The 25,517-nt window shown below is 43.7% G+C and overlaps 1 long non-coding RNA gene across 1 annotated transcript; it reads right to left on the reverse strand.

The window, feature by feature from the left end:
* Positions 1-1,864: 1,864 nt before the first annotated feature.
* On the reverse strand, positions 1,865-5,283 carry LOC102459119 (uncharacterized). Its single transcript, XR_331368.5, has 3 exons — positions 4,484-5,283; positions 2,329-2,408; positions 1,865-1,960 (listed from the first exon to the last, which is right to left on the reverse strand). It is a non-coding gene; the product is annotated as an uncharacterized LOC102459119 (long non-coding RNA).
* Positions 5,284-25,517: the final 20,234 nt, after the last annotated feature.

A 25,517-nucleotide genomic window follows, 5' to 3' on the forward strand; every position in this document is an offset into this window, starting at 1 on the left:
TATCATTCAATCTCATGACTGTAAGCAAGGGTTTGCCCATTGGCAGGCCTCCAAACAAGGTGTGGATGAATAGTTTGTTCTTGGTACAGTGGGAAAAGGGGACTCAATGGAGGAATACAAGGAAGCGAGTAATGTGACCAAAACAATAAGCCAGAAAGATTATATAGCCACTCCCCAACTTACGAACACACCGACTTTACGACCATCTGTACTTACGACCAACCTCCAATTAACTCTATTATAATATTTTCAAGTTGAGAACCATGTATGTCAAGTTTTTCAAACAGTGCGGGCAGTGCATTTAAGGGTATTTCCGACTTACGACCAAATCGGGTTATGACCAGGTGTTCGGAACATAACCCATTTGTAAGTCGGGGAGTACCTTTATTAGCCAAAACGTTTTTAAAAGATTTAATGGGGTGGAGGCAAGATGGGGATTTGTCAAGCCTAGAGAGCAGGTGGCTGTCATAGTTGAGATGTGAGATAATAAAAGTGGGGTTTTTTTAAGCTACTCTTGGCTGCGCTGTTTACAATCAAGTCTTCTGAAATGTTCTACTGTAGAATCAGGCAGCATATCTGATGCATTATATTGTCCTAGGCCCTGTGCCATTATGTAAATGTAACTACTGTGCTGTCATCCTGCATGTGTCATTAATAACACTGTGTCAACATAAGTTTTTTCAACATTCAAAACAGTAACTTCTTAAACCTTAACTACTAATTGAAATAATCTTGCAACTTTAAACAAATATTCATCTCTTCTACACATGGCAAACAATCATACACTTTTGATGGCATATCCTTGATTACGCTAGTAAAAATGAGTCCCAAAAAGAGTGAAGACACTGGAAATTATAAATTGGTGTTAATGCATATTGAAGCGGGGGAGAGGGTGTAGGACAAACACTTGCTGCCATACATAATGCTTGCTAAGATGACTTCAGTGAGACAAGTAAGAAGAAAGCAATACACATGACATAATAGTGTTTGTAAGATCAGGGCCCAGTTTAGTACATATGATCAAGATAATTTCTAGGAGGTCATTTGAGTTGGAATTAGAGAAAAAATCCAGACCAATTATATCTGGAATCAATTAAATAATATGTTTTGTTCAGACAATGCTTGTCTTTCTATTTAATAGAATTAAATTGATCCAAATTACCAGCATAAAACAAAACAATTAGATACTGTGTAATAGAACTGACCCCATCTTTAAACTGGAAAATGTAGAGAGAAAAAGAAGAGAAGTGTTGCTTGCCAGTTTTTTAAAGCCCTTAAAATTACCCATTAAATGACAAATAGCTCAGCATGAGATTAGAGTTTGAGGTTCTACATGACATGTCCATGATGTACTATACCTGCCTGAAAAGAAAATTGAAAGTCAAGAGGTTCTAGCAAAACCAACAGTTTATACTGAGTCAGATACACTGCATCCTAATTTCAACCATCTCCACGAAAGTTTTATTTTAAATACAGGCTTGGAACAAGTTGAGTATAGTATAAAGTAAAATTTTGGTGAGAAAATATCTTTGTGTTAAATAAAATGCTCATGCCTTAAGGTCCAGCGCTAATTTATTTGGATTAATTCTAGAAAAAGGGACGTAGTTAATGAAAAAACTGGTTATGCAGTACTCCTTTATAAATTCCCACTTTTTTATTTTAGTGCTAAATTGCCCTTATGTACAAAATATATCAAGTTAGGCACGAGGCGTTAAACACAAGGACATAATACAGGAAGATTTTGGGCAAGTCCACACGTGAATGAATCAACTGTACTGAAAGTAATAGAACTGGTCAAAAAATTAAACAAAAATGGGCTTTCAACAAAAAAGAAATTTTTGTATGAAAAATTGTTTTTGTCCTCCCTCTATCATTTTTGACAAAAAAAGATCATCCACATTCTTTATTTCATTTTGATAGGGTAAAAATCCATTCATTCTCTCTTCCATTCCACCTTTACCTGTAAAAGTAAAAAATTCAAAAATTGTTGAAAAAATATTTTTTATTCTTCAAATTTTTATAAAAGGAAAAATAAAAGCTGTTTAATGAAATATTATATTTCCATTTTGTGTGAAGTACCCTCTTTTTGATCAGCACTACCCAAATAGCAATTATTACTTATGAGACCCAGGTCCGGCAATCTTTAGTCAGGGAAAACTCTGACGGGAATTTTGTCTGTTTAAGGATTTTACAAACAGTTCCAAATGCAGTCAGAAATGGAGAACCATTAGCAAAAATAAAACAGCAGATTTAAAAAAAAAAAAAAAACCCTGTGATGTGAGTCATAGCCACAAAGGCCCAGATGCTCAAAGATATATAAGAACCTACCTCTCACTGATTGCCTTTGAGGATCTGAATCTAAATCCCTTGTATATATTTTCTCCATTAAAGGTCCAGTGCTGCTCTTACTGAAAACAAGGACAAGCTTGTGTTGATTTTAATGGAAGCAGAACTCAAACCCTAAAAAAACTGAATCATATCATCACTTTCAATGAAATTCTTACACCAGTACCAAGTGCCCTTATAAGACATTCTATGCCACATAAAGTTTGTGGTTGGTTAGCACAGGGAGACCAGGGGATTGTGAAATGGCCCCATACATATAAGGATCTCCATACCACCGTGTTAAAGGTCTCTGTACATTTCAGACAAAGTCTACAGCAAAGGATAATGTGAAATATTGCAAGGGAGGGGACATGTGATGTAGAATCCTACAGCTCTAGTGGTCCCAACCAATACATTGTGCAAATGGTGACAGCGTTTGGTGGCTGCAGTAGGCTGTAGTGGTGGCCACGAGAATCCTGGCCCCAGGTCATAAAGGTGAATTTGGTTCCAAACCAGCCCTTTCCCACCCTCACCTCCTTTGCATATTGACCATGCTCAGGCTAATAAGAAAATGTTCATGGGAAAAGGGGTACCTACAAGAAAGGTTATGAAATAAACTGTAAAAGTACAGATAAGGAAGTCATTAATTTTGAAATGCTCCGTCAGTTTGAAAGAGTACACAAGCTTATTATTGGGTCTACTTCCTGACTCTGTACTTCTGAGTGAGCATGTAAGTGAGAGAATATTGCCATGGTTATTGTAGAGTCAGATCTCATCCACCTGTTACTGTAATTGAGAAGGGACTCACTTTGACCTGACTTTCTGCAGCTGTGTCTACACTACATTTCTTTTTCTGATTGTTTTTTCAGAATAGGCTTTTTTGAAAGTTGGCCCGTCTACACTGGGCAAATTTTGGAAAAACCTCCTCTTTCAGAAGAGCTCTTCTTCCTTGTGAAATGAGGTTTACAGGGCTTCCAAAAAAGCACATCTGCTCTTCTGCAAAAAATGTCAGAAAAGCAAACATGTTCCCTGGATATAGCGGAGTTTTTCCAGGATACCTGAGGTATCCCAGAAAAACTCTGTAGTGTAGACATCGCCTCACTCTCAACTGAATGGCACTCAAGCATATTAACTTTACCTTCTAACAAGGGATCTCGGTTTTGAAAGACACTATATCTTTTAGACAAATTTGGACAGGATAGAAATAAGTTCCCTGACTAGCATTGCTTTAAACTGTTTCAAAGCACATTGCTGAGGAAAACTGTATGAAACATATAACCTGTTAATGAATATGGTTTATAAAGACTTGAAATATAAAACCTACTTCCCTGACCTAGTGTTTCATTTTATTTATAGTACAATAGCTCCCAGAGGGCCCTGATTAGGGTTGAGACCCACTCTTCAGGCCACTGTACAAACATAAAAAAAAAGACAGTTTGACTGGGATTTTCAGAGATGTGTAAGGGAGTTAGGCACCCAACTACCATTGATTTCAATGTAATTTGGGAGGCAACCTCTCAGAATTCTCTAAAACTCTATGCCAGAATGGGATGGAGCTGTCTTTTGATACATTTGTATCATTTCTTTAACAATAAAGACTAATCTGTGAATGCTAATTATTAGTCTCTGTAATATGCTCAGGTAGGCAGTTGTATTATATTCACCCTTGTACTAATTGGGTAGGTACAGTCTGAAAATCTAAATCAGTAATTCAAATAGTAGCTGACAGCTGCTATTTTTATTTTAAAAAAGATTACTTATAATTTTCATCATACTGTCTTGTTTTCCCACTGTTATGCTGAGGAAAAAAGACTGAAAAATACTAGCTATAGGTACATTTGGAGTTTTATTTGTAATGTAACAGGCAGCATAAAATGAATATAGGGCATAGTATGATTATGGTACAGTGTGATTAGTATGGAAGCTGTATAAATAACATTAGATATACATCAGCCACTACCAGTTCCCATCACAGAGCATGATGCCACGATACACCCATTTCCACAGACTTCTGGGAACCCGTTCTGTGGCACTTTCTGTCCCCTCCCCATGGCAACCCACAAGGCTCCCCTCCCCCAACATCACGCAGAGTGCCCTTCAACCCGCACTACACCCAGAGCGGACACCCTCCCCCTATTCCGCTCCACCATGCTCTTACCCTGAAGCTCCCAGTCCTGAGCAATTCCTCGGGGTCCCCCAACCCCTGAGTAGCTCCCGGAATCGCCCCCCAACCTGGGGGGCAGCTCCCCGGGATTGCTCCCCCCACGTCTCCTCGTGGGTAGCTACCGCAAATCTTTCCTTCCACCCCCCTCGAGTGGGCAGGTCCCGGGAACTGGTCCGTCGTAAACACCCCGTGTTCCCCCTCCACGCGTGGGCAGCTCCCCCCTGCTCCACGGAATCTCCTAGCCCCCGCACACCAATGCAAGCCGGGCTCTTTCCCCAAGCACGCTGCGCAGAGGCGGCTGCGCGCTCATCATCGGCTCAGCGCGGCCCCTCTCCACGGCGGCAGCCGCAAGTCCCGGCCGGCCCCTCTGCCCGGGATTCCATCCCCGCTGAAGGTGCCTCTCGGTCCGTGACGTCACCCTCAGGGCTTTCCTTTCCCTGACGGCACTTTCCCCGTCGCGCTGATTGGCCGGAGTCTCGGGCCAATGGAAACGAAGCGGCCTCCCTCCCCCCCACACACACACCATTGCTGGGCTGGCGCGGCGCGGGCAGGTTCCCCGCTCCCCGGGGAGGGGGCATCAGGAGGGAGGCGGGAGGAGCGAGCGAATTCAGGCACCAGGTGGCCCTGGGCTAATCTCGAAAATGCCCGAACAGCTGCCCCGCACCATTTAAAGAGACAGGGCCCACCGCTGCGCGTGAGCAGGGCAGGACAATGGGTCCCGCTGCACGCGCGGCCCGGGCTGGTCGCGCTCTGCCCCCTGCGTGGCGCGGGGAATTCCCGCGGGCCCCCTGCCGTGCCCCATGGGGGCGAGTAGGGCCCTGCCACAGCACCTGGGGGAGGGAGTCCGCCTTTGGCCTGCCCTGGTGCCAGCCTCGGGGCGCCCTCGGTCCGCCCGCAGCTAGGCGGATAATACAAGGTGGAGTCCTCCCCGCTCCCCGCCCTCGCCTCGGCCTTTCCCCGCCTCGTCCGGTCTGATTAGACTGAAAGTCCTTCCCTTCCTCCCCTGTGTTTGTGTCCCACCATGCAGGACAACGGGCCCTGACCTCAGCGAGGGCCTCCTGCTTTGCCTACGCCAGCTCCGCCCAAAATAAAAGGAGCCTCCCTCGACTTTGCCCGGAGGGAAACTGGCCCTGGTGCAGCTAGAGTCCTTTCCTGTCCTGGTAGGACTCCAGTCCGAGGGGGTGCCCTTGAGCTGGCATCTGGGTACTTAAGCATAAAGAACAAACAGGAAAAGACACAGGGATCGGGGCAGGGGAATGTGAGTTCACTTCTAACCTGCAAATCAGGGTGCCACAGAAACAGGGAGGTTACAGATTTCAAAAGCTAAAAACAACACTAGAACAACTTTTGTTAAGAGGCCACTGTTTTAGGGATTCTGGTTTATGGTGGGACACAAAAATTCAGAGAATTACTAGTTTAACTTAAAACAAAACTTTACAAGTGCAGCTTCTGTGTACAGGCAGTCCCCGGGTTACGTACAAGATAGGGACTGTACGTTTGTTCTTAAGTTGAATTTGTATATAAGTCAGAACTGGTGTCCAGATTCAGCCCCCGCTGTTGAAACTGACCAGCAGCTGACTAAGGAAGCCCGAGGCAAAGCTGATCTGCCCCAGGCTTCCTGGAATCAGCCGCTGATCAGTTTCAACAGCGGCTGAATCTGGATGCCTGGGACAGGGCAGCTGGGGCGCTGCTGAGTAGGTCCCCACAGTGCCGCACCTCGACATTGCGGGGACCAACCTGGCAGCACCCCAGCTGCTCTACTCCAGGTGTCCCCAAGTCAGCTGCTGCTGAAACTGATCAGTGGCTGATTCCAGGAAGCCCGGGGCAGAGCTTTCCAGGAAGCCTCCGTGGCTTTGCTCCGCGTTTCCCTAGTCTTCTGCCCCCCCCCCCCCCCAGCAGACCAGGGAGACGCAGAGCGGCTTTTCTTGCCGCGGCTTTGCTCCGCATCTCCCTGGTCTGCGTGCCTAATTGGAATACAACCTTTTCAGAGAGCTAGTGTACTACAAGTAAAACAGCAGCCTCTCTCCCCCGTGTTGCCTCACTTCTGCTCCACATCCTTTAACAACTTCTTCCAAAAACAATTGTTGGTGTGATGAGGGCCTGGGAGGGAGCAAATAATAGAAAATAATGAAATGCATAATTTGCAGTGGGATACACATAAGGAAAGATCTATAGAGTTTGGAAAACCAGGAAGATCATCTGAATTAGATTAAGAAACATAGATAAAGCCAGTGAAGGTATAAGAATTATTTAGTTAATGGTTTATGGTGGTCAGCTCCACTGATTGCTATTGTGGTAAGTCTGTCAAATACTAAAAGGCAGAGATAATGAATGGGAGGAGAGGACATGAGATCATGTGCCCCCCAGGTTTCTGCCTTCCATTTGGCTTTGCTTTCTGAAGGGATGTAGCAGGGCAGAGCCCACCCAATCCCCTGCCATCTTTAACTGCAGTGAGATGAGAAGGGGCTGAGCCCACACCTCCCCGCATTCTCCACTGGAGTATGAAGCAACCTGTATAATGGGACTGCAGTGAGCTCCTCCCCTTCTCCCACCATTCTCTTCCACTGCCCCTTCCAGGCTTATATCCCCAAGCAAAACCTCCCCCAGTCAGTCACAGCCTCACCTGCCTCCCTCACACAGCCCACTGGCCTTGCAGTCTACAGGACTCCCAATCACAATCCCACCTGCCTCCCTAGGTCCATTGGCCATACACTTCACACGATAGGACTTCTCATGTCTGAATGTCTGCTCCAATTGCTGGCAAAGTAAGTTTTAACTTGGCAGCAAGTAAGTTTTAACTTACCTCATGTCTCCCCCGTTCCAGAGGTAATATGTTGGGTTGGTCATGTGGCCCCAACCTTTACATTGTAGCCCCACCATGTGTCGTCTCTGCTAAAAGGTTTTCAGTGTTATAATCTGTATAAAGTTGAGAGCTTTACAAAATAAACAAAAAAATTAGAAGATTATTTATTTTATGATTTTATTTTTAGTTTTAAACAGCATGCAGCATCTCTTGTCTGATGGACATTATTTCCTTCACAACATATACAACATCCCACTTCCCCAAATCAAAACCAGATGGAAGTATTACAAGAAGCCATTTACTGCCAAATACATATAAAGCAAATAAAACATTACAATACTTAGAAATAAAAATACTTTGTAGAACACTTGATATTTTGAAAATGTTCTATAAGTAGTCAAATATTCATTCATTCTAGTGACACATCCTTAATTTAAAATAATGAATTTAAGAAACCTTTCTTAGATCTTGAACTTTGTTGGATGCAAGCCAAGCTATCCAGCTCCCATTGGCTTGCTTTCATTTCAGCCCAATTTACTATTCTCAGATAGTCTAGAATTTAGCTTATCATCATTTTGTGATCAACTATCTAGTTGTCCAGTTTTTTATGAAGATCATTTTAAGTGCGTTGTGCGGAAATTCAGATATAATGCGGTCACACATTTGTTTTTCAGGAAGCTACTGGAAAAAGAGGTTAGTTACTTTATATAATTGATGTTCAAGTGATTGTCTATTTATATTCCAGTCTTGGATGTTTGCATACCCCTATACCAAAGATTAGAATTGTTTAGAACAGCAATGATTTCTGGCCCATGCCTGTGCCCTACCTGCCCTGATGCCCCTCTTCTAAGGATATAGAGGGGCAGGAAATTTAAAGGGGATATAAAATTATTGCATTATGGTTTCCAGATACACTGCTGCTACCAAAGAAGGCAAACATCCTTGAGTTTAATATAACACGGCAGTCCTGTTTCCATTAATTAGCATGGCTACACATAGAGCTGCTAAAATGTTTCCACTGCTACAATTCTGTAAAGCTAAGCCTTGTGTTTATATTTTTCTAGGCCACAGCTTTCTATAGTGAAAATAATTACAAAGGAATAATTGCAAAGGTTAAGGGGGAAAATACCACTGTTAAAAGATGTCAACACATTCTAAAATATAGAGTGGTTTAGAACAAAAATACATTATATATATGTTTCTGACTACATTGCCCCTGAAATTCCTCTTGCTGTCAAGCTTCACAAACAAACACCAAGAAATTGAATTACGCATACCATCAGTTAGATACAGAGAGGTCAATTGTTCCCCATGTAGTTGGCTACTTAGGGCAGTGGTTCTCGACCAGGGGTCCAGGTATCTTGTGGAAAGGCAGAGGTCTTCTAGGGGGTACGTCAATTCATTTAGATATTTGCAACAAAGTTACATAAAAAGCATTAGTGAGGTCAATACAAACTAACATTTCATACGATTTATTTATCCTGCTGTATATGCTATACACTGAAATATAAGTACTATATATTCCAATTGATTTATTTTATAATTATATTGTAAAAATGAGAAAACAAGCAAATTTTTCGTCATAGTATTCTATGATGTTTCAGTATTTTTATGTTTAATTTTGTAATCACGTAGTTTCTAAGTAAGGTGAAATTTGGGCTATGCAAGACAAATCAGACTCCAAGGAGTACAGCAGCCTGGGAAGGTTAAGCACTGATTTAGGATACTTTTGCATATTTTCCCCAATTACCTCACCTAACTCAGGCTATGTCTAGACTGCAGGCTTCTTTCGGAAGAAGCTTTTCTGGAAGAGATCTTACGAAAAACTTCTTGCGAAAGAGAGTGTCCACACTGCCAAAGCAAATCGAAAAAGCGATCTGCTTTTTCAAAAGATAGAATCCACACTGAATGGACACGCTCTCACATTTAAGCTATGATTACTATGGATGGAGAGGCCACCAGGGCACCTGTGCTTTTTTTTCTTTCCTCTTCTTTCTAAAGAACTCCCTCTTCCCCGTCCACACATGCCTTTTTCCGAAAGAGCTCTTTCAGAAAAAGGCTTCTTCCTTGTAGAAAGAGGTTTATCAATGTCTGTTCTTTCAATTTTTTTTCAAAAGAACACAATTACAGTGTAGACATAAGTGAATTTTTTTCAGAAAAACAGCTGTTTTTCCGAAAAAACTCTGCAGTGTAGACATACCCTCCTACACAACTGTAGCTTGAATTAGTGTCTTTTTAAACCAGTCCAATGCTTGAGCAGAAAAATTCAACATTTTTTATGTTTATTAAAGATTTGAAATAAAATAGTTTAACAAAAGTTTTCTTTCAATGAAGAGTTGATCTATTTCACCTTTTACTTACCTTCTCTAAACAGAAACTGTGAGCCTGTGTGTGTTAAGCCTTTCTTAGTTTTAGTTTGTGCCTGCAGGAGTAGGAAGTAAGTTTAACTGCCATGTTGCCTCTTGAACACTTTTATCTTACCCACCTTCTTTGTATGCAAGTTCACATAGATGAAGGGCATCCTCTCCTGTATCTAAACTTAGTTTCTCTAATTATTCATCAGTCATAATTAGAGATCCTCTACCTTTTTCAATTATCCTGTACCTTGTCTGCTCAATTAATAGTTCCCTCATGGTTGCCTTAGTTTCTTCTGACCTGTGCTCTTCAACTTCCTGCCTCCTAATATTCTGTGTGACTGATCCAAAGAAATAGTGAATATGCTCAGTTTCCACAAAAGTCAGTCCATTTGTCTGAGCTTTCCTTGGCACACAGAAATGAAGGAGGAACCATTGAGGTGTCCCAGATTACATTAAGTACACCATATCCTTTCCTACTTTCCCTCCCCAAAGACATGAAAGACTGTCTCCCCATTTATAAATATGGCCATCAGTGGCTCCAAACTCTATGGGAGGTAAATTGTGAGCAACACCATCTACATTCTGGAAAAAATACACGTTGTAAATGCCACACACATTGATACATTGCTTCAAAAAGACCTGCCAACTGACAAAGATGCAATTTCCCAAATGATAAAAAGAGAAACAGGTATAGTATCTCCAAACTAATTTGTAACAACAGTTTGATTAGGGGTGTTTTGATCTACCTTAGACTTCATGCTGGTTAAATCAACTAAAATGATTTTCTCCTCTCTATATTTTACCTCTTTCCTCTTTTTTTTTTTAAAAAAAAAAAAAGGATCAAATTATAAATCTGTCAAATCAGGACATCAGGCGCCTATTCCATTTTATTTCCTATAGCAAGTTTCAGAAGTATTCACTACCTTGATAGGAATGCCTAAGCGCGAAGGTTGCAACCAAGGATACTATTTTTTACGTGAGCAATATATCTATATAGAAGAGTGATTTCCTTAATCAAAGCCCCCCTGACAGCAGTATATCCCTTTAGAACGGATTGCTTAGTGTGTCATTTTACCTTCCCCAGCTTGGATTGCTAGCAATAAGGTTATCATAGTTATAGTCTCTTTCCTCAAGCTGCTCCTACCCTAGAACACTTTTTCAGCTGTTAAGGAAAGCAGGCAATAAATGTCTGGCTTAGCCCCTCCTTTTCTGGAGCCAGAGTAGAGTAATGTGCTGTAATTGGTTTTCCACGTTTGCCAAGAGTCTGTTTCCTCTTATCCACAATATTTAACATAGGTCTTGTAATAGCTCCAAAAATAATAAAATCTGTCCCAAGAATAAAAATGATAGATCGACAACATGCTGCTTTTGTCGTGGTCTTGGTTTGGTTAGATTCTGTTAGTAGTTTTTATTGCCAAATGGTGTGGTTTCTTTCATGCTCAGCAAACCTAGTAAAGACATTTCATCAGCTACTTACAGGGCAGTGACATGGATTATTTACAAACTGAGACTTCGATACCATAATAAAACAAATTACTACTGTACATTGTTAATAAGGTTGTACATAAGCTATATGGCAGAGGAACTGTAGTTGGGTAGGGACCAGGGAGGCATTAACTCTCTAGGAATATAGGTGTTTATAGTGTAGTCTTCTGCACAGTTCCTAACAATTAACATTAGCACAGGTTTACATTAAAGAAAACCCTGATCCTTTCAGTATGGGAAAAATAGAAGAAAATAAATTATGTCCCACACAAAAGCAAAATCAGGCATACATGATATGAGAACAAGCAGCACCCAGGCAATGGTTTATCTGCTATATGATTACAGCCACTCCCCGAGTTACGAACAAGTTACAGACCAACACTTGGTCCGTAATTCGAAGTGTTCGTAACTCGGATCCCATAGAGTTACATGGCGATCGCGCTGTTCGTAAGCGCGGCTTGCTGTTCGTAACTTGGATCTGTATTTACGACCGCTTTGGTCATAAGTGCGGATGGCCATAAGTGGAGGTGGTCGTAACTTGGGGAGCGGCTGTACAACCAGGAGGAGAAAGGTGCATTCCTTTGTCACTCAGGGTACATCTAGATTACAAGCTTCTTTCAAAAGAAGATTTTTTTGGAAGAGATCTTCCAAAAAATCTTTCGAAAGAAAGTGTCCACACTCATTGGACTCACTCTCGTATAAAAGGCCACCCGGAGCCACTTCAGCCAGGGCATTAGGTCAGCAGTTACTTCCAGGTTGTTGCCTAAAGCTAGCTGAAATGCGTACTTAATGGGACCCTCCTGGACAGCCATTTCTCAGGTTCTGCTTCATGCTTGCCTACCTCTCAGAGGGACAGCAAAGCTTTAGCAGTGTGTACTCTGGTTGCCCAGCTTTGTTGGATGCCACAGCATTGCTTTCTTTTTAACTATGGACCTAGAACTGCCCCTGGGCATACAATGGCCCCACACTGCCATACTGCAAGTTACGTAGCAGTTTCAGCAGACTCTTGACGGTCCTGCCCCAGCTTGACTCCCAGCTCATCTGTGAGTCCCTCTGCCTGGATGCGGGAGCAGTGCCCTTGCCCTCAGACCTCACAGTCGAGAGATGATTTTGGAGGCTGGACACCAGTTCCGACTGGTAGGCCGACCAGCAGTGACTCAACAACTTCCACATGCGGAAGGCCGCGTTCTTGGAGCTGTGTGCCTGGCTCAACCCTGCCCTCCAGAGACGCAACACCCACCTGCAGCCCACCATCCCCCTGGAGAAGCAAATCGCAATTGCCGTATGGAAGCTTGCTACCCCCAACAGCTACTGGTCGGTGGGCCACCAGTTCCGTGTGGGGAAGTCTACCAATGGGGTCCTCCTCATAGAGGTAAGGCACTCTTAGGGTGCACTTCCTACCAAGGGGGGGGAAGTCCTGGAAAAGGGGGACCCTTGGTAAAGGGGAGTGGGAGATAAAGAGGGGATGGGAGGAAGGCCTGTCCTGGGGGGGAGGGCTTGTGCTGGCCCATTCTCTCACAGTTCTGCTGCTGGAGGGGGGGGTGGTCTCATAGGGGGTGTTTGGAGGGTGGATGAGGGGGACAGGCACCTCCCAAGGGCTCAGGCACCTCCTCTAATTCTCTGTTTTGTGTGTTTCTATGTCTCCTCCTGCAGATGGTATGGGCCATCAACTCCATCCTGCTGTGCAGTGTTATCTGCCTCGGAGACCTGGACCCAATTGTGGCTGGATTTGCTGCCCTTGACTTCCCAAACTGTGGAGGAGCAATTGATGTGCTGGTTAGGCCTCAGCTGCAGTATTGTGTCCAGTTCTGGGCACTGCATTTCAAGAAAGATGTGGAGAAATTGGAGAAGGTCCAGAGAAGAGCAACAAGAATGATTAGAGGTCATCGAGTCCAGTCCCCTGCCCTCATGGAGGACCAAATACTGTCTAGACCATCCTTGATAGACATTTATCTAACCTACTCTTAAATATCTCCAGAGATGGAGATTCCACAACCTCCCTGGGCAATTTATTCAAGTGTTTGACTACCCTGACAGGAACTTTTTCCTAATGTCCAACCTAAACCTCCCTTGCTGCAGTTTAAGCCCATTGCTGCTTGTTCTATCCTCAGAGGCCAAGATGAACAAATTTTCTCCCTCCTCCTCATGACACCCTTTTAGATACCTGAAAACTGCTATCATGGCCCCCCCCTCAATCTTCTCTTTTCTAAACTAAACAAAGCCAATTCTTTCAGCCTTCCTTCATAGGTCATGTTCTCTAGACCTTTAATCATTCCTGTTGCTCTTCTCTGGACCTTCTCCAATTTCTCCACATCTTTCTTGAAATGTGGTGCCCAGAACTGAACACAATACTCCAACTGAGGCCTAATCAGCGCAGAGTAGAGCAGAAGAACGACTTCTCGTGTCTTACTCACAACACACCTGTTAATGCATCCCAGAATCATGTTTGCTTTTTTTGCAACAGCATCACACTGTTGACTCATATTTAACTTGTGGTCCACTATGATCCTTAGTTCCCTTTCTGCCATACTCCTTCCTAGACAGTCACTTCCCATTCTCTATGTGTGAAACTGTTTCTCCCTAAGTGGAGTACTTTGCAGTTGTTCATATTAAACTTCATTCTGTGTACCTCAGACCCTTTCTCCAATTTGTCCAGATCATTTTGAATTATGAACCTATCCTCCAAAGCAGTTGCAACCCCTCCCAGGTTGGTATCATCTGCAAACTTAATAAGCATACTCTCTATGCTGATATTTAAATAGTTGATGAAGATATTGAACAGAACTGGTTCCAAAACATACCCCTGAGGAACCCCACTTGTTATACCTTTCCAGCAGGATTGTGAACCATTAATAACTACTCTCTGAGGGTATGTCTACACTACCCCGCTAGTTCGAACTAGCGGGGTAATGTAGGCATACCGCACTTGCAAAGGAAGCCTGGGATTTGAATTTCCCGGGCTTCATTTGCATAAGCCGGCCGGCGCCATTTTTAAATGCCGGCTTGTTCGAACCCCGTGCCGCGCAGCTACACGCGGCACGGGCTAGATAGTTCGAACTAGCAAGCCATTCCAAACTATCTGTACGCCTCGTTCCACGAGGCGTACAGATAGTTCGGAATGGCTTGCTAGTTCGAACTATCTAGCCCATGTGTAGCCGCGCGGCACGGGGTTCGAACAAGCCGGCATTTAAAAATGGCACCGGCCGGCTTATGCAAATGAAGCCCGGGAAATTCAAATCCCGGCTTCATTTGCAAGTGCGGTATGCCTACATTACCACCCTAGTTCGAAGTAGGGTGGTAGTGTAGACATACCCTGAGAATGGTTATCCAGCCAGTTATGCACCCACTTTATAGTAACCCCATCTAAGTTGTATTTACCTAGCTTATTGATCAGAATATCATGCAAGACCGTATCAAATGTCTTACTAAAGTCTAGGTATACCACATCCACCACTTCTCCCTTATCTACAAGACTCCTTATCCTATCAAAGAAAGCTATCAGATTGGTTTGACATGATTTGTTCTTTACAAATCCATGCTGGCTGTTCCCATCACCTTATTATCTTCCAAGTGTTTGCAGATGATTTCCTTAATTACTTGCTCCATTATCTTTCCTGGCACAGCAGTTAAACTGACTGGTCTGTAGTTTCCTGAGTTGTTCTTATTTCCCTTTTTATAGATGGGCAGTATATTTGCCCTTTTCCAGTCTTCTGGAATCTCTCTCATCTTCCATGATTTTCCAAAGATGATAGCTAAAGCCTCAGATACAGCCTCTATCAGCATCCTAGAATACTCAAGAAGCATTTCATCAGGCCCTGGTGACTTGCAGACATCTAACTTTTCTAAGTGATTTTTAACTTGTTCTTTTTTTTATTTTATCTTCTAAACCTATCCTTTTCCCACTAGCATTCACTATGTTAGGCATTCCTTCATCAGACTTCTCGGTGAAGACCAAAACAAAGAAATCATTAAACATCTCTGCCATTTCCAAGTTTCCTGTTACTGTTTCTCTCCTCACTGAGCAATGGGCCTACCCTGTCCTTGATCTTCCTCTTGTTTCTAATATATTTATAGAATGTCTTCTTGTTTCCCTTTATAGAATCATAGAATCATAGGACTGGTAGGGACCTCGAGAGGTCATCTAGTCCAGTCCCCCTCCCTCAAGGCAGGACCAAGCTCCGTCTACACCATCCCTGACAGATGTCTAGCTAACCTGTTCTTAAATATCTCCAGAGAGGGAGATTCCACCACCTCTCTTGGCAATTTATTCCAATATTTGACCACCCTGACAGTTAGGAATTTTTTCCTAATGTCCAATCTAAACCTCCCTTGCTGCACTTTAAGCCCATTACTCCTTGTCCTGTCCTCAGAAACCAAGAGGAACAAATTTTCTCCTTCCTCCTTGTGACACCCTTTTAGATATTTGAAAACCGCTATCATGTCCCCTCTTCATCTTTTTTTTCCAAACTAAACAAGCCCAGTTCATGAAGCCTGGGTTCATAGGTCATGTTCTCTAGACCTTTAATCATTCTTGTCGCTCTTCTCTGTACCCTTTCCAATTTCTCCACATCTTTCTTGAAATGTGGCACCCAGAACTGGACACAGTACTCCAGCTGAGGCCTAACTAGTGCAGAGTAGAGCGGCAGAATGACTTCACGAGTTTTGCTTACAACACACCTGTTGATACAACCTAGAATCATATTTGCTTTTTTGGCAACAGCATCACACTGTTGACTCATATTCAACTTGTGGTCCACTATGACTCCTAGATTCCTTTCCGCCATGCTCCTTCCTAGACAGTCGCTTCCCATCTTGTATATATGGAACTGATTGTTCCTTCTTAAGTGGAGCACTTTGCATTTCTCTTTATTAAACCTCATCCTGTTTACCTCTGACCATTTCTCTAACTTGCTAAGGTCATTTTGAATTATGTCCCTACCCTCCAAAGAAGTTGCAACCCCACCCAGTTTGGTATCATCTGCAAACTTAATAAGCGTACTCTCTATCCCAATATCTACATCATTGATGAAGATATTGAACAGTATGGGTCCCAAAACAGACCCTTGCAGAACTCCACTTGTTATCCCTTTCCAGCAGGATTTAGCACCATTAACAACAACTCTCTGACTATGGTTATCCAGCCAATTATGCACCCACCTTATCGTGGCCCTATCTAAGTTATATTTGCCTAGTTTATCAATAAGAATATCATGCGAGACCGTATCAAATGCTTTACTAAAGTCTAGGTATATGACATCCACCGCTTCTCCATTATCCACAAGGCTCGTTATCCTATCAAAGAAAGCTATCAGATTAGTTTGGCATGACTTGTTCATCACAAACCCATGCTGGCTATTCCCTATCACTTCATTACCTTCCACGTGTTTGCATATGATTTCCTTAATTACCTGTTCCATTATCTTCCCTGGGACAGACGTTAAACTGACCGGTCTGTAGTTTCCTGGGTTGCTCTTATTTCCCTTTTTATAGATGGGCACAATATTTGCCCTTTTCCAGTCTTCTGGAATCTCCCGTCTTCCATGATTTTTCAAAGATCATAGCTAAAGGCTCAGATACCTCCTCTATGAGCTCCTTGAGTATCCTGGGATGCATTTCATCAGGACCTGGTGACTTGCTGACATCTAACTTTCCTAAGTGATTTTTAACTTGTTCTTTGTGTATCCTATCTTCTAAACTTACCCTCTCTCTGCTTGTATTCACTAAGTTAGGCACACCTCCAGACTTCTCGGTGAAGACCGAAACAAAGAAGTCATTGAGCATCTCCGCCATTTCCAAGTTTCCTGTTACTGCTTCTCCCTCCTCACTGAGCAGTGGGCCTACCCTGTCCTTGGTCTTCCTCTTGCTTCTAATATATTTATAAAAGATCTTCTTGTTTCCCTTTATGCCTGTAGCTAGTTTGATCTTATTTTGTGCCTTTGCCTTTCTAATCTTGCCCCTGCATTCCCGTGTTGCTTGCCTATATTCATCCTTTGTTATTTGTCCTAGTTTCCATTTTTTATATGACTCCTTTTTTATTTTGAGATCATGCAAGATCTCCTTGTTAAGCCAAGCTGGTCTTTTGCCATATTTTCTATCTTTCCTACACAGTGGAATTGTTTTCTTTTGGGCCCTTAACAACGTCCCTTTGAAATACTTCCAACTCTCCTCAGTAGTTTTTCCCTTCAGTCTTGCTTCCCATGGGACCTTACCTACAAGTTCTCTGAGCTTATCAAAATCTGCCTTCCTGTAATCCATTACCTCAATTGTGCTGGTCTCCCTTCTACCTTTCCTTAAGATCATGAACTCTATTATTTCATGATCACTGTCCCCCATACTGTCTTCCACTTTCAAGTTCTCAACTAGTTCCTCCCTATTTGTGAAAATCAAATCCAGAACAGCTTCTCCTCTGGTAGCTTTCAACCTTCTGAAACAGAAAGTTGTCTCCAATGCAGTCCAGAAACTTATTGGATTGCCTGTGCCCCGCTGTGTTAGTTTCCCAACATATGTCTGGATAGTTGAAGTCCCCCATCACCACCAAATCTTATGGCTGTAGCTAGTTTGAGCTCATTTTGTGCCTTTGCCTTTCTAATCCTGCCCCCGCATTCCTGTATTGTTTACCTATGTTCATCCTTTGTAATTTGTCCTAGTTTCAATTGTTTATAGGACTCTTTTTATTTTTAGATCATGCAAGATCTCTTGGTTAAGCCAAGGCGGTCTTTTGCCGTATTTTCTATCTTTCCTACGCAGTAGAATAGCTTGCTTTTGGGCCCTTAATAATGTCCCTTTGAAAAACTACCAACTCTCTTCAGTTGTTTTCCCCCTCATTCTCACCTCCCATTGGATCTTACCCATGGGACATGCAGTGTCATCCCTCCTCCTCCTCCTGCAGCTACTGTTTCTCCTCATCATTGTCCTCCTCCAGGAGCTCCGGCCGGGCAACCACGGGTATCTCCAAACCCAAATCCACGAGTACGGGTGGGGAAAGGGCTTCCCCACCTCCCCCAGGATTGGGTGCAGCTTTCTGTAGTATGGGAGAGCTGCACTCCCTGGCCCGGGCATGCCCATGCTGGAGCTCCTTTACCTTCCTCTGGACTTGGTTGAGGGCGTGGGGGTGGTGTCCCCTTTGGACCAGAGCTTCAGCCATGTGCTCCTAAATGTCCTCATTTCTGCGCTTGGTGCAGAGATCCTTAAAGGTCTCCTCCTCCCCCCACAGCTCCAGGAGGGTTGGGATCTCTGCCCCAGACCAGGAGGGCGTATGACATTTGGTGCCCCTGGGTAGGTCCTGAGTCCCCTGGGGCTGCTCCCTGGAAGGGTCAGAGGGTTCTCGGGGGAAGTGTGGCTGTGCCATGGGTCACCAGGCCTGTGGAAGGGATTGCTGCGCGGTCCAGGTGCTGCGCGGTCCGGGTGCTGCTCCAGGGCCAGCTTCCTGCCACAAGGCTTGTGCAGGGTGCCTGCAGCTTTAAGAGCTGGCAGGAGACAGGAACTATAGTTTGGACGGAGTGGCCACCAGGGCACCTGTGCTTTTTCCTAGAGGCCTCTTTTTTAGGAAGAACTCCTCCTTCCCCATCCACACACATGCTTTTTTCTGAAAAAACTCCTTTGGAAAAGGCATTCTTCCTTGTAGAATGAGGTTTACCAATGTCAGAAACCGCCCTGCATTCTTTCCATTTTGTTTTGAAAGAATGCGATTGCACTCTGGATGTAGATGAATTTTTTTTTTCGGAAAAACGACCATTTTTACAAAAAAAACCTCTGCAGTCTAGACGCACATTGGAATATGGCCTACCATTACCTAAAAAGTCTGAGTATAATTGGCCTAGTATATTAGGGTTGTAGAATAGTATTGTACTGGCTTTTATACTTCTCAAAACCAGCTGTTTCTGTGTCGCCTTTTGACCGGCTTAGAACCTCTTTGCATTAATCCCAAAGGAAGAACACTGAACAGAAGTACTATAGGAATTGTAAAAGAGTAGGTGTGTCAGCAGAGCAAATGCTCCTAAACTGTAATAAGATAATATGTATCAGCCAAAGGAAAAGGATATTTTGCAGGAGAAAGTGGGAAAGAAAGGAGCTTAAAGGAGTGGTAGAACAGGAGCAGAATAGGTAAGTTTAAACAGAATAAATAGACGATGAATAGGAGAGGAATCAGGAAGAAAATAAATTGGTAAAAGGACACAAAACAAGAGGAAAGCTGTGACTAAATTAATCCTGCCAAAAAACAGTACCTTTAGAGAAACTGACAGGTGTGCAACCTCACACAAAGCTAACTCAGGCCCTGGAAACCATGGGAGCCCTCAATCCAAGGTAAAAAAACTGAAGGCAAAAATAGCTGGGGAAAAGGATAACTGGAGTGTTCTTAAATTTGAATCAAAATGCTTCAGTCTTAATGTTTAACCCATTTTTTACTTCAGAAGCTTCTATAGCCCTTCCCTAGAGAGCCAGCTCCAGTTCTTCTATTGATATTTCTGCTTTCGCTCCTACATATCTATTTTGTAATTATAAGCAAGCTACACTGCAAGTGTGTGATCAGCCCTACCAGTCTAGGCTCCCATTTCTTTCCAAAGTGGGATTTGGCATCCATCTCTTTCATAATTGAAGACTACTGTAGGCAGGCGTGCAGAACGTTAAAATGTATGCTCTTTAGCATAAAACAACAGTGTCTTTTTAGAACAATATGATATATAAACCCTGTGCTCAACACAACTGGGCATGTGGCGTATTCAGGTGGTCAGAACAACAGAACTGGGAAGGCATATATCATCAATCATCATCATCTGTTTTTTCCAATACCCGTTGGACAGGGCTGAGGTTATGAGCAGATTCTATCCACATCAGTTTAGAGCCACCATCTGAGCCTGATGTGGGGTGGTTTTATAAACTGTTATACTACTGTCTTACCCCAGCCTCTCACATCACACACTCTTCAACCGAGAACAGTTTTAGGCACTCTTGAGTGGAGTTATTCTAGTACCATGGCAAAACCATTGTAGTTGAGGTCTTTTGATGGGCAGGCTCAGGTTTTGGTCCCAGCTTCTGGGGTCATGTAATTTTTATTGTCAGAAGAGAAGGAGGTCGAGGTGCAATGAAGTTTGAAACTGCTGGATCTGGTCTTATGATGCCTACATTGTAGTACAGACACCTCATTTCAAATGTTTGCAGTTTTTACTCCAAGTGCTTTGTCAGTACTTATGATTCACAGCTGTAAAGTAATGAGGGCAACCGTGGATACTGATTTAACATTCTAAACATTTTTATTCAGGCATGCAAATGTCCTATTGGCAGTTGCTGTACACTTTTCATCATAACAACACGTGAACTGTGAAGACTTCAGATTTCACCTTAGACCATTCTGACAGATTGCCATTGACACTTACTACATTCTTATGCTATTGAGACTCTAGTGTTTGAATGAGGTTGCTGATAAAACCATAGCACTTCAGTACTTTCCACTGCACTTCTCTATTAACAGAGTTGAAGAGTTTCTTAAAGCCAACGAGTATGCACAATGGGTATACCAAATTCTGCACCTCTCCAAGATTTGATGAAAAGCACATCTCTGATCTGCAGTGGAACATCCAGTTTAAAAGCAAGCTTGGTGACTCAAAAAGGTTTCCTATTTCCTTTTCATTTAGTCAAGAATCACTTGCTAGGAATATTTATGAGATTTATTCCTCTGTGTTTATTGCAATCCATTGGGTCACCCTTTTTAAAGAGTGGTGCAATGCTCGAACATTGTCGGTCTTTAGGAATTTCATTCTTTGTTCAAAGGAGACTAAATAGTTTGCAAAGGAGCATGATCGTGCATTTTCCACCATGCAGGCAGTATGCCATCTGGATCTGGTGATTTGTTGTTTTTCAGGGACCTGACTGCAACTTCAATTTCTAATATGTGCGCTGCTGTTCTTTGCAGCAGCCTTAACAGTTGGACTCAAGGACATACAAATTAAATAGCATCAAAAGGGAACAAAATGACACACATGGGCACGGAATAGGGTATTTCTTATAACTGATCTGAAATGGATTGAAGTGTTATGCATAAGATTCTAAGTAGGACTTACTTCACAAAAAATGCCGTCTCCTAATTACATCAATGTATCCTTAACACAAAGTTCAGAGACAAAGGAACCATTCTGTTGTAGAGAGATGGGGATTGGAATTTCGGTGTTGGGAGTGTGAAGTTTTTAAAAATATATCTGCTCTTAAAGTGAGTCAAGAGCCGGTCCTGTTAGTTTGTCTCAGGTAAAAGCGAGTTAGCAAGCACAAATTAGAACAACTCAAGACAGAAACACAGGAGCTGCTCTGAGTGCAGTGAGTTCTGATTGCCAGTGATCCAAAGAAACCAGAGCTAGTGACCATGCTGCACTTGTATTCCATGAGGCACAGTGGGACATGTGCTCCAGATTTGGGGCCAAAAGGGTCCCTTTTTCTCCTGTAGGGCTTTACCTCAAAGATGAAGCAGATGTAATAGTGATAGCAAGAGGTGCAAAATAATAGAAGCTGGAGTAGAAGGGGCTGCTTGAAGAGAAAAGATGGATAGAGCTAGGAGCCAGATATCACAACGAGCAGAGCTTGGTTAACAAAAGTTAACCAAGAAAAATAGGATGCTCAAACCATCAAGTCATGCCCAGGGTACCCAGACAATAAGGGTGTGCTTGATCAGGGGCTAGCAGGCAAATAGATATGGGTATAATACCTACAGCCTTAGCCAACATGGACACCAGAGAAGGAATCTGGGGAAGCTGTTTTTCTTGATGTGTAATTTTCTATAATTATGTAATGGTGAAATCCTAAGGGCTTGATTACAAACCTGGCATAGCCAGACTTGGTGGCTGAGGAGTCAAGCTTGATGTCTGCACTCGACAGGGAAATGGAGTCAGTGCTGAATGTTTGTGGCCAAGAATTCTGATGGAGCGGAGAGGCAGTGATTCTGCTAAGAAATGTTCTGGACCATGTCACAGTTCAGGTCAACTGCACTTGAATCCCATTTCTGTGGTCCACCAAGGACACCCATTCAAGGCTCTCCATTTCTCACTGATCACTTTTAGTGGGCAGGGATCCATATCTGTCTCCCTCCTACCTGGGTTTTTTCCAGTTGCACAGTTTGTTTGTTGGTCTCTGCAGAATCCATTTTAAACTGGTATATGCAAACCTCTCCAGGTGGTGCTACTTCTCTGGAAGTGTCACAACCTGAGACATGCCTCGAGTGGCACGTGACCAGCATTCATCACCCAATTTGGTCCACTGGTTGAAAATCATTAGCTTCTCTATCTTGGGCTGGGTCCAGATGAGGAGTGTGACATAACTGCTGATTCATGCCCCCCCACTATCTGAGTCAGCATGTGTAATCAGCTGCAGTGTTCTGAGTTCTTGAAAGAGCTGTGGTGATCCTCCCCCATGGAATACAATCTTTCATCCACAATTATCAATTAACACAATACAGTAAAATCTCTCAAAGATAATGCAGGAAATTGCCATATTATTGACAGGCCAGAACCCTGCTAAGGTAGGGTCGACTGTAGCACAACCAGAAGGTATGGTGGCCAACCATCCTGCTGGAAATCAAGAGCCACTGATAGAGTTAGAGGGTGGCAGAACTTCCCTGGGACCTGAGAAAGCAGGCACAGCTAAAAGGTGTGGGAATTCAAAATTTCCCCAGGAAAAGGTACCATGGGGCCAGGTTGAAAGGTGATATATACCAGTGCTCAAGGTCCCCGGGAATGATAGAGACTTTCAGTATAAAAGATGATAAATTCATGCCACCACCAAAGTGCAGAGAAACTCCAGAAGGATATGAGGCAACTGCTAGAGTGGGATATAGATAAGAAAGAGAGAAAGATGCCTTATATTTTGTAGTTTCAGTGTAGTCATTTTACATGTCATTAAACCTGAGGGGATAGGAGTAGGCACTTACCTCTCCCCACAGGGGTGTGAACACAGAAACTGACCTATATTGACATGAAACTACATATTGGCATGAGCATGGGAATTGTTTAATGATTGAATTTATGAATTAATAAGTATAACAGGAGGTGCTCTGTCTAAAAGGAGGTGCCTGTTAATCAGCGGGGCATGTGTCTCATCCCTTCTATTCTTGTTTGAAAGGGGGGGGGAGGACAAGTTAGGGGTTCTCTTGGCCATTTCTGGAATACCAAATGATTTTATGAAAGTATACCATGAAATTACTGTCATGAAAGCAGAGGGGTCAGGGGCCCGTCATTCCTTTTTAAAATGGTAGAGCCATGCCTACACACTTTTGAATAAAACCATAATTTGAGAGAATGGGCTGACACTGCATCCCCAAACTACAAACTTCAGGCAGGTACAGCTTCCCTGGCAGCCCTTGCTTACAGGGCCAACCCCTTTTGGAGTGTGTGCGCCTAGATGGGCCTCAGCCATTCTTCATGCCCCTGCTCCTCCTCTTCTACCCAAGGCCATAGTTCTTGGCCAGGCCAGAAGCTGGAGCTGGGCAGTGGTAAGAGCTGTCCAGGGAGCCCAGAGGATGGGGGGGGCGGGGGGGGGGGGGGGGGGAGGGGAGCCTGCGGGTGCACCTCAGAGGGCAGGGATATGACCCATGCTCTTGCTCCCCCCTCCCATTCTACCTAGGGCAGGTGGCAGATCCAGGGCTCCCCATTGGCAGCTCTGGCTTGGCCAGGGCCTGGGGAAGGGACAGGGGCAGAAGGAAGCAGAGCCTCACCTCTCCCACATCAAGGCTCCAGCACTCCTGCTAGAAAGCCTGTATGTACATAGATCAATTTTGAGTTAGCAGGATTGTGTCACAGCTTGGCCAGGCCAGAGCCAGTGCTGAATGGTCAGCATTCAACAATGATCAATTCAAAGTAACCCAATTTGGCACAGTGGGGTTGCTGCAGTTGAGAGGGGACACTACGTCCTCCTAGCTGAAAGAAGGGTTAGAATGTAATGAAAAGTTAACAGGTGACCATAACGGGAGTCTACAAAAGGTCTCTTAGATTTGAATAAGGGCAAGGAGGAAGAGCCATTATGTACCAGATTAATATGCAAGAGGCTGCTGCAGGGGCAGCATAGGTAAGGGTGCTGACAACTAATGTTCCCTCTAATTTTGTCCACCCATGTGCAGAATACATTTTTTATGCACAGAATCATGTGAATGTGCACCACCAATAGAAACACAAAACCTAGCTGTAGACACTCTCCTAATCAACTGGGCAGTATTTGAATTTCTCCTGAGGAGCTACACAAGAGCACAGCTTACAGGGAGCACTACTGACCACCCTGCCACCCATAAGACAGATGAATGCCCCAAGTAGAGGGTTGCTCTGAAGGGGCATTGCTGTTCAGAAAGTTTGTTTTCTACGAGCTGCACTTTCTAGAATTAAATACAACAGAGCATGACGACGGGGTGATGACCACACCAGTGTTTGTTTCACAACTATTGCTAATTTCTACTGTAAAGTAGAAGCTTTGCACCACTGAATGGAGTTCTGGGAGGTACGTGTGAATAATCAAGGGCTACGTCTAGACTGGCATGATTTTCTGCAAATGCTTTTAACGGAAAAGTTTTCCGTTAAAAGCATTTGCGGAAAAGAGCGTCTAGATTGTCACGGACGCTTTTCCGCAAAAGCACTTTTTGCAGAAAAGTGTCCGCGCCGAACCTAGAGGTGCTTTTGCGCAAAAAAGTCCCGATCGCCATTTTAGCCATCAGGGCTTTTTTGCACAAAGCAGTACTGTGCTGTCTACACTGGCCTTCTTGCACAAACGATTTGCGCAAGAGGGCTTTTGCCCAAATGGGAGCAGCATAGTATTTCTGCAAGAAGCATGGATTTCTTACAGTAAGAAGTCAGTGTTTTTGCAGAAATTCAAGCGGCCAGTGTAGACAGCTGGCAAGTTTTTCCGCAAAAGCAGCTGATTTTGCGGAAAAACTTGCCAGTCTAGACACAGTCAGGGAGTCTGAAGGGTCAACGCTGTTACCTGAAGGGTGTATGGAGCTGGACAGTGGGTTCCAACAATTTGAAGAGGATGCCATTTAGTTCCTTGCCCTGAGACTGCACCTTGGGACCTAGAGATTAGGGCAGTGGCTGGACTCTTACCAGGTTTGAGAATCTTGACACATCCCTGGGACTCCAGAGCACACCAGCTTGATTCCCCTAAAAGCAGACCCAGTGGGTGGCTAAGAAGCAATTGTGACAGAATGGTGATGAGGAACATTTAGAAAATGTAAGCCTGCCCTTAAAAAACAAAACAAACCAAGCCTGTCATGGGCAAGGTATGGCCAGCCACAGGGTGTCATCAAAAACAAGTGAGCACGATTATAAAGTAAGATAGTATGGTCTAGTGACCTGAGTCCCTTGGACTGCCCCTCACTCCGATGGTCCAAGTCAACAGCCATCCCTTCCTTACAGGGCTG

This window comes from Pelodiscus sinensis, chromosome 2 (assembly GCF_052426305.1).
Source record: "Pelodiscus sinensis isolate ZL-2025 chromosome 2, ASM5242630v1, whole genome shotgun sequence".
In the NCBI taxonomy this organism is placed as follows: domain Eukaryota; kingdom Metazoa; phylum Chordata; order Testudines; family Trionychidae; genus Pelodiscus; species Pelodiscus sinensis.